At 39.9% G+C, this 8,101-nt stretch overlaps 1 protein-coding gene and 1 pseudogene across 14 annotated transcripts in view; both read right to left on the reverse strand.

The window, feature by feature from the left end:
* Nucleotides 1-8,101, reverse strand: part of STIM1 (stromal interaction molecule 1) — a 219,746-nt gene that overhangs the window by 111,979 nt on the left and 99,666 nt on the right.
* LOC144334527 (acyl-CoA-binding domain-containing protein 7 pseudogene) lies at nt 4,431-5,226 on the reverse strand (annotated as a pseudogene).

An 8,101-nucleotide genomic window follows, 5' to 3' on the forward strand; every position in this document is an offset into this window, starting at 1 on the left:
ATAAATATTAAATTTTAAAGTGTTCCAGATGTGATTCAATAAAAGTATGTTGAACATTGAAGTTCACCAATGTTAAATGATGTGCCAAAGTCAAAGGCAGCTGAAGAGCCACAGTGAGAGCCCAAGTCTGCTGACTCCCAGGCCAGCACTTCAAAATCCCATCTTCACCACTGCCTTTTTGCTAGGGTGACCAGATAGCTGGCCTTGGGTTGCTTTCCTTTTTTAGAAGCTACAGGTGATAATATGGGCAAGAAGAACACTGAAGCAATGGGGGCTTTTTTGGTTGTTTTTTTGTTTGTTTTTTGAGACAGTCTCAACCTGTTGCCAAGGTTGTAGCGCAGTGATGTGATCTCTGCTCACTGCAACCTCCACTCCCCGGGCTCATGCAATTCTCCTGCCTCAGCCTCCCAAGTAGCTGGGATTACAGGCATGCGCCACCACGCCCGGCTAATTTTTTGTATTTTTAGTAGAGATGGGGTTTCACCATGTTGGCCAGGCCAGTCTCGAACTCCTGACCTCAAGTGATCAGCCCACCTCGGCCTCCCAAATTGCTGGGATTACAAGCATGGGTCACCATGCCCAGTCTGCAATGGTTTGATAAAAGAAAAAAAATATGATGAACAGTATGCATACAAAAAGAAATATCTCTGCATAAACTTATTTCTTTCTACATTTGTTCTGCTAAATTGGGGAATGGGATGAAGGGGTGGTGGGAACTTAGGGAGAGAGCAGAATACACTCAAAGATTAAGGCATTGTTTCTCAACTACCTCACCAACAAAAACATATATAATTAAATATTAGAGCTTTTTTATCAGCCCGTGATATGCCCATTTAAACATTTATTGAATGTTCTTCATATATTAGGCCCTATGATCAGCATGGGGCATAAAAATATGAATCATATCTCATTTTTCTCTCAGAAGGTTAATTACAAAAGTGGGAGAGCCAGGCAATTAAAACACTGTGTGCTAAGTGCCATGACAGAAAGAATCATAATTAAGTATCAGCAAATTTTTTCTGTAAAGGGCCAAATAGTAAACAACTTAGAAATTGTCGGCCATATAGTCTCTGTTGCACAACTTAACTGCCATTGTAGCACAAAAGCATCCATAGACAAAATATAAGTGAATGAACTTGAATGTGTTCTAATAAAACTTTATTTATAAAAGCAGGCAGTAAACTGGATTTGGCCCACAGGCCATAGTTTGCAGAACTCTGTTATAGAATATCATATGTAGCACACCTAAATCATATTGGATTGACCTAAAAGAAGAAATCCAAGGCTGGGTGTGGTGGCTCACACCTGTAATCCCAGCACTTCGGGAGGCTGAGGTGGGAGTTCCCTTGAGCCTAGGAGTTAAAGACTAGCCTGGGCAACATGGTGAAACCCTGTCTTTACAAAAATTCTTAAAAGTAGCCAGGTATCATGGTGCACACCTGTAGTCCCAGCTACTCAGGAGGCTGAGGTAGGAGGATCGCTTGAGCCCACGAGGTTGAGGCTGCAGTGATCCATGTTTGTGCCACTGAACTCCAGCCTGGGCAACAGAGAGAGACCCTATCTCAAAAAAAAAAAAAAAAAGAATTAAAGAAAGATAGAAATCCAATCTTTTCATTAGCCTGTATCCACACACAGGCTTATCCTATGTAAAGCATAACTTCTAACAGGCATTTTAAAATAATGGAAATCGTTTACCAAACTCTAGGGTTTGGGGCCTCCAGGCTGCACCACTGGCCTGAGGTCAATTAACCAGCACCTTTCCCAAAGACCTACAAGATCCAAGAAGTTTGGGCTTCAAATACCCAGTCTCTGGTTTGTAACCTGATCAGACAGACAGGTGACCTTTGCTGCTAGCATCAGCTGACACAGAGAAGGATTAAAGGGATTGAGGGTTAGGGAGTACAAAAGCTTGATTCCCCTATGGTTGTTGAATCCTGTACAGAAAAACCATGTCAGCCAAAACTCACAAATAACTCCTTCAACCAAGCATGTCCTGAGCTGTCTCTCTGTTCTTCCTGAGACCTTTCCTCCCTTCTCTTACGCATTCCAATCTGGCAAGGTTTCCCACAACCATCTGGAAATACCTTCAAAGAGCCATCCATTTAGCAACACACAACTACAGTGAAAAAGCCTGGACTTAAGAGTCACAACACTATCAAAATCCCATCTTCACCAATTACAAACCATAAGATACTGGACAAGTTAATTTATCTGAGCCCCCAATTTCTCATTTGCAAAATAAGGGTAATAATCTGCTGCACAAACTTTTTAAAAATGAAATCACGTTTGTTAAAACATCCAGCATAGGGCCTGGCGTAGGCTGATATTTAATACATTTGTAGTATCCTTCTTTACCCCCAGAGCAGCAAGTAAACAGTTCCCATCTTCTGTTAACTTCGGCCACTTTCCCTATGAAGAATCAAATATAGGAGGTATAATCCAATCAACCTGACCAGTCATATGTTCCAGGTGAGTGGGAAAGTGGTTCTTTTCGAGACTCTGACAGCAGCCTGTACTCCCACAACATTTATATGCTATCACTGGTAACATTCATCATACCGGGTTTAATGTGTCTTCCCCACCAGACTGTGATCTCCATAAGGGATTGGTACCATGTCCCCAACAGCAACAAAAACCCAGGTATTGACAAGATGCTCAGTAAATTTTTTTTTTAAAGAATACCTAAATATTAACTCTACAACTATGTGTAGGATTTCTCTAGAGAAAAAAGAGAAGAGTTCTAGGCAAAGAAAATAGCATAGCCATATGTTTTTAAACTTTTTGGTCTCAGGACCCTTTTATATGCGTAACATCTTTTAATTCCAAAGAACTGTTTAATATTTACCATATTAGAAAGTAAAACAGATGCAGCCATAAAAAAGAACGAGATCATGTCCTTTGCAGGGGCATGAATGAAGACGGAGGCCATTATCCTCAGCAAACTAATACAGAAACAGAAAACCAAATACCACATGTTCTCACTTCTAAGTAGGAGCTAAATGATGAGAACACATGGACACACAGAGGGAAACAACACACATTGGGGCCTTTCAGAGGGTGGAGGGTGGGAGGAGGAAGAGGATGAGGAAAAATAACTAATGGGTACTAGGATTAATACCTGGGTGACAAAATAATCTGTACAACAAACCTCATGTCATAAGCTTACTTATGTAGCAAACCTATACTTGTACCCCTAAGCTCAAAATAAAAGCTAAAATTTAATTACCTACATTGCCTTAATGAATATTTAGCAACATAAAACTTTTGCAAACTGCCTCAGTAAGATTTTTTTGTAGATTGATAATATGTTTCATAAGGTATAAATCAGAACATTTCAAATAAAATTTCCAAAAAATTTTGAATTAAAAAAGGAAAGTAAAACACAAATGTTTATATTTACTTATTAATTCATTCTATTTTTTCTTAATAATCAAAACAGATTAACACTAAATGAGTAACACTAAACTCATTGTAGAACAGATAAGCCAAAAGAACAAACAATTGTTAAAGTCTTTGTATACATACTCCCAGAGCAAGACTTTTCTAAAACGTCAAAAAACAACAGATGTTAGTGAGGATGCAGAGAAAAGGGAATACTCATACATTGTTGGGGGAATGCAAACCAGTACAACCTCTATGGAAAACAGTATGGCAATCTCCCAAAGAATCAAAATTAGGCAGCTAGCCAAAGGATAAAAAATCATTATATAAAGAGATAGCTACCACTCATGTATGTTGCGGCACTATTCACAATAGCAAGACATAGAATCAACTTTAGTGTCCACTAATGGATGATTGTATAAAGAAAATATTTATTTACACACACACACAAAATACTACTCAGCCATAAAAGAAGAATGAAATCATGTCTTTTGCAGCAACGTGGATGGAACTGGAGGCCACTATCTCAAGTGAAACAACTGAGAAACAGAAAATCAAACACCACATATTCCCACCTACAAGTAGAAGCCAAACAATGTGTATCAGGGGACATGGAGAGTCCCTGGAGGCAGTGGAGACTTGGAAAAGTTGACGGGAGTGGGGGAGGACGGTAAGGGACAAGAAAATACCTTTTGGGTACAATGTACCCTATTTGGGTGATGGGTACACTAGGTACACTAAAAGCCCAGGCTTCACCAATATACAATATATCCATGTAACAAAACTGCATTTGTACCCCCTAAATCTATAAAAATAAAAAATAAGACACTTTTCTAAAAGAACTTTTACAGACACCTAGTTTAAGTAACCACAGTTTAGTTAACTAGGTAGTTTCAGTACACTCCTAATTAAGTATTACAATTCATGCTAATAGGAAAAATGTAGATGATACATAGAGTTAAAAGTGCATTTCCACCTCTAAATGTTAGGTCATGATACCATTAAGAAGGCTTCCAAAGGACAATTTTCTCATATGCTTTATCCTAAATTCAATCTTTTTCTATCAGCTCCTTTGCTTAGAAATATAGGTACTTGGCTGGGTGCAGTGGCGCATGCCTGTAATCTTAGCATTTTGGGAGGCCGAGGCGGGTGCATCACAAGGTCAGGGGTTCAAGACCAGCATGACCAACATGGAGAAACCCCGTCTCTACTAACAAATACAAAAATTAGCCAGGCATGGTGAGGCGCACCTGAAATCCCAGCTACTTGGGAGGCTGATGCAGGAGAATCGCTTGAACCCGGGAGGCAGAGCTTGCAGAGAGCAGAGATCACGCCATTGCACTCCAGTCTGAGCGACAGAGCAAGACTCTGCCTCAAAAAAAAAAAAAAAAAAAAAAAAAAAAAAATATATATATATATATATATATATATATATATATATATGCGCACTCATCACATTGTCCTTTGATGTCCCATTTTGGAAATTCAATGCTTCCCATTTGGCCTTGCCTTTTAAATCTAGCATTCCTGGACACTCAATATTAATGTCCACAATTATAGCTTGTTTCTAAAGCCCATAGAGTTGTTTCAGTTCTTCCTCATCTGGTCTTGTTTTCAGCTTCCTCACATCTTCTGCAACGCTGTCAAAATCAGCCTGCAGGACCAGGCATAGTGGTTCACTACCTGTAATCCTAGCACTTGGGGAGGCCGAGGCATTGCTTGAGCCCAGGAGTTCAAAATCTGGGCAACATAGTGAGACCCCATCTCTATAAAAGCTGAGCATGGTAGTGCATGCCTGTAGTCCCAGTTACTCAGGAGGCTGAAGTAGGAGGATCACTTGAGTGCAGTATGTTGAGGCTGCAGTAAGCTGTGATTGTACCACTGCACTACAGCCTGGGCAACAGTGAGATCCTGTCTCCAAAAACAAAAAATCACCTTTCAGAGACATGGTGATGACAGCCAGGCTGCTACTGCTCTCCATGTTCTCATTAATTCATTTTAGAACAATAATAAATCTCTTACATATTAATGTAAATAATATTTTTATGGAAAATAATTGTTTTCTGAAAAAAATCACAAGAAGGGTAGAATTGTTTTACATTTTTGCAAATCTTTTAAATGTCTGCCTTAATAGAAGACAGATATAATCTTATAGCTACATTCAACCTATTGTGATGTGTTGTTTTGACTGAAGATCAAAACATAGATATGCAGATGGAAGAGAGAGGAGTATTTTACTAGTCAGACTATTGTGGATATTATATGAGACTATACCCAAACTCAACAAGTGGTAGGTTTCTTAAAGGTTAGTTGCAATGTGAAATCCCAGACTATACAAATAAACTTTTTGTACTCTCTAACATTAAAATCCATTGGTCTATCTTACACTTTGAATGGATCTTTTATACACGCATGACTTTGTAACATGACGCACTTGTCATTTGGAAACTATTGGTTAGGAGTTAGTGCAGAGCTTCCAAATGTTGACACTTCCATTTATACAATATCAAAATAGTCACAATTATTAATATAACCACTGATTTCATCAGAAAAGCTTTTAATCTAGGAAAACTGTCAATTTCACAGTGACAGATACAAGTTTTCTGAAATCCAGTTTTCACTTAAAAGCTGGAATTTTATCATTGGCAACAAATACTACCAGTTGTTTTCCTTAAGGCAGAAGACACATTTCATTTATTTTCAAGAAAATGTCCGCCAAATACTGAATAACCATAGTTATCTATCACCTATTACTTCCAGTAATGATAGTGCTGCCTGAAAAAAGAGAGGTATGTCAGCTTACACCTCAATTGCACAAGTGCTTTCCTCGAGATAACCATCAAACTTCTATGTGCAGCAGAAATGCTTTATGCATACTTATATTTCATCACACAGAATATTAAAAGGCATGAACTCATGGGATACAATTCAATAAAATTAATGATTTCTACTTCTTTGTTGAAAACTTTTATTTTTTTTAACTGACAGTGTGTGGAGGTGAGGAATACAGCCATTACTAGTAGTTTAGTGCCACTGCTTTGATTTGTGTTTAAGGTGCCAGCAGTTTTAACTACCACTGTTTTTGCAACAACAGTACAAAGGTATACATCGTTTTTTTAAGGCAAATAATATATTATTATGAAATGGCTTTGATCTTCTGGATGTCCTGACAAGGCCTCGCTCGCATCCGCCATGGTCTGAAGACTACACTTTGATAACTATTGGCAGACAAAACCACAAAGTCCTTTCCCTCATGTCCAGATCTCCTCACCTTTCTCTAGGCAGAGCTAATCATTCACTGTTCACTGTTCTATGCTCCAAAGCACTTTGTGCGTAGCTCTGTTATATTAATTCTCATGTTATGAGCTGTTCACATGCCACAGCCAAGTAGTAAGAACCAAGCTTGACTCATTCTATCCCCCAGGGCCCATTATAATACTACCACTAACATCTACCCTGTCAAGTATGAAATCAGTATGTGCTGGCTAAATGAATGAATGAATGAATGAAGAATGCGTGAATTAATTAATTAAAAAACCATATCTCCCCAAAAGGCAAGGGAATTCTTGAATACAACCCACCAATTCCCACCACCAATATCCACTGTCCATCTGATGCCTCGACTTTCCCAACCACTTTGTTTCTCATCACTAAACAGTAATTCATCCCTGCAGGATGAATTGGAAATTGCCAAGTTTTACCAGCGGGGGCCCCATCAGTAAGAAAAATTTCTCCCACTTCACCTCTTACTCCTCAGCCAGGACTAGCAAATTCTGCAGCTACTCTTGATGGGATTAGAATACACCCTCACTCTTGGAAAGGGATCAAAAGACTAAGACTTGAGAGCACTGGCCCTGGGAAGATTTTCAAATTTGGCCAAGGACCATAAAGTTCAAGAGATAAAATAGCATGGGGCCTAGAATGGGGATGAGGTGAGGGAGGAGTGAGGGATGGACACTCTGGCCAGAAATGTAAAGTCTTCTTTTTTTAGACGGAGTTTTGCTCCTCTTGCCCAGGCCCAGGCTGGAGTGCAAGAGCTTGATCTTGACTCACTGCAACCTCCACCTCCTGGGTTTAAGCGATTCTCCAGCTTAGCCTCTGCTGCCACGCCTGGCTAATTTTTGTATTTTTGGTAGAGACAGAGTTTCATCATGTTAGCCAGGCTGGTCTCAAACTCCTGACCTGAGGTGATCCACCCACCTCAGTCTCCCAAAGTGCTGGAATTACAGGTGTGAGCCACCGCGCCTGACTATGGAAATGTGAAGCCTTAAAAAAGGAACAGGTTTGAGACTTGGAGTTATCCAAGAAAGGTCCCCAGTGAAATATAACATCTCAGCTGAGGCACACAGCAGGCCTAGCCACAGGGAGAGGAGTCATATCCCTAGGCTGGGCAAAACTCAGCCTATCTGAGAGACATTCCTGCACCTGTTAGAACAGCTCGTCCTCACATCCAAGAAGAGGACCAGCTCTTCTCAGCAGGGGGCAGGAATTCAAAAGATCTTTTCTTCTGGACAAAACTGGCACTGGTTTCAGCTGCCTAGGCAACACTAACACAAATCACTACAGATTCTAAACTCTGACTTCCTTTTTATTTTTGAGAGGGGGTCTTGTTATGTTGCCCAGGCTGGTTTTAAACTCCTGGCTCAAGCAATCCTCCGGTCTCAGCCTCCCAAATAGCTAGGATTAGAGGCTTTTGCCACTGCACCCAGCTTCTGAGGTC

Source organism: Macaca mulatta, chromosome 14 (assembly GCF_049350105.2).
Source record: "Macaca mulatta isolate MMU2019108-1 chromosome 14, T2T-MMU8v2.0, whole genome shotgun sequence".
NCBI classification, from domain to species: domain Eukaryota; kingdom Metazoa; phylum Chordata; class Mammalia; order Primates; family Cercopithecidae; genus Macaca; species Macaca mulatta.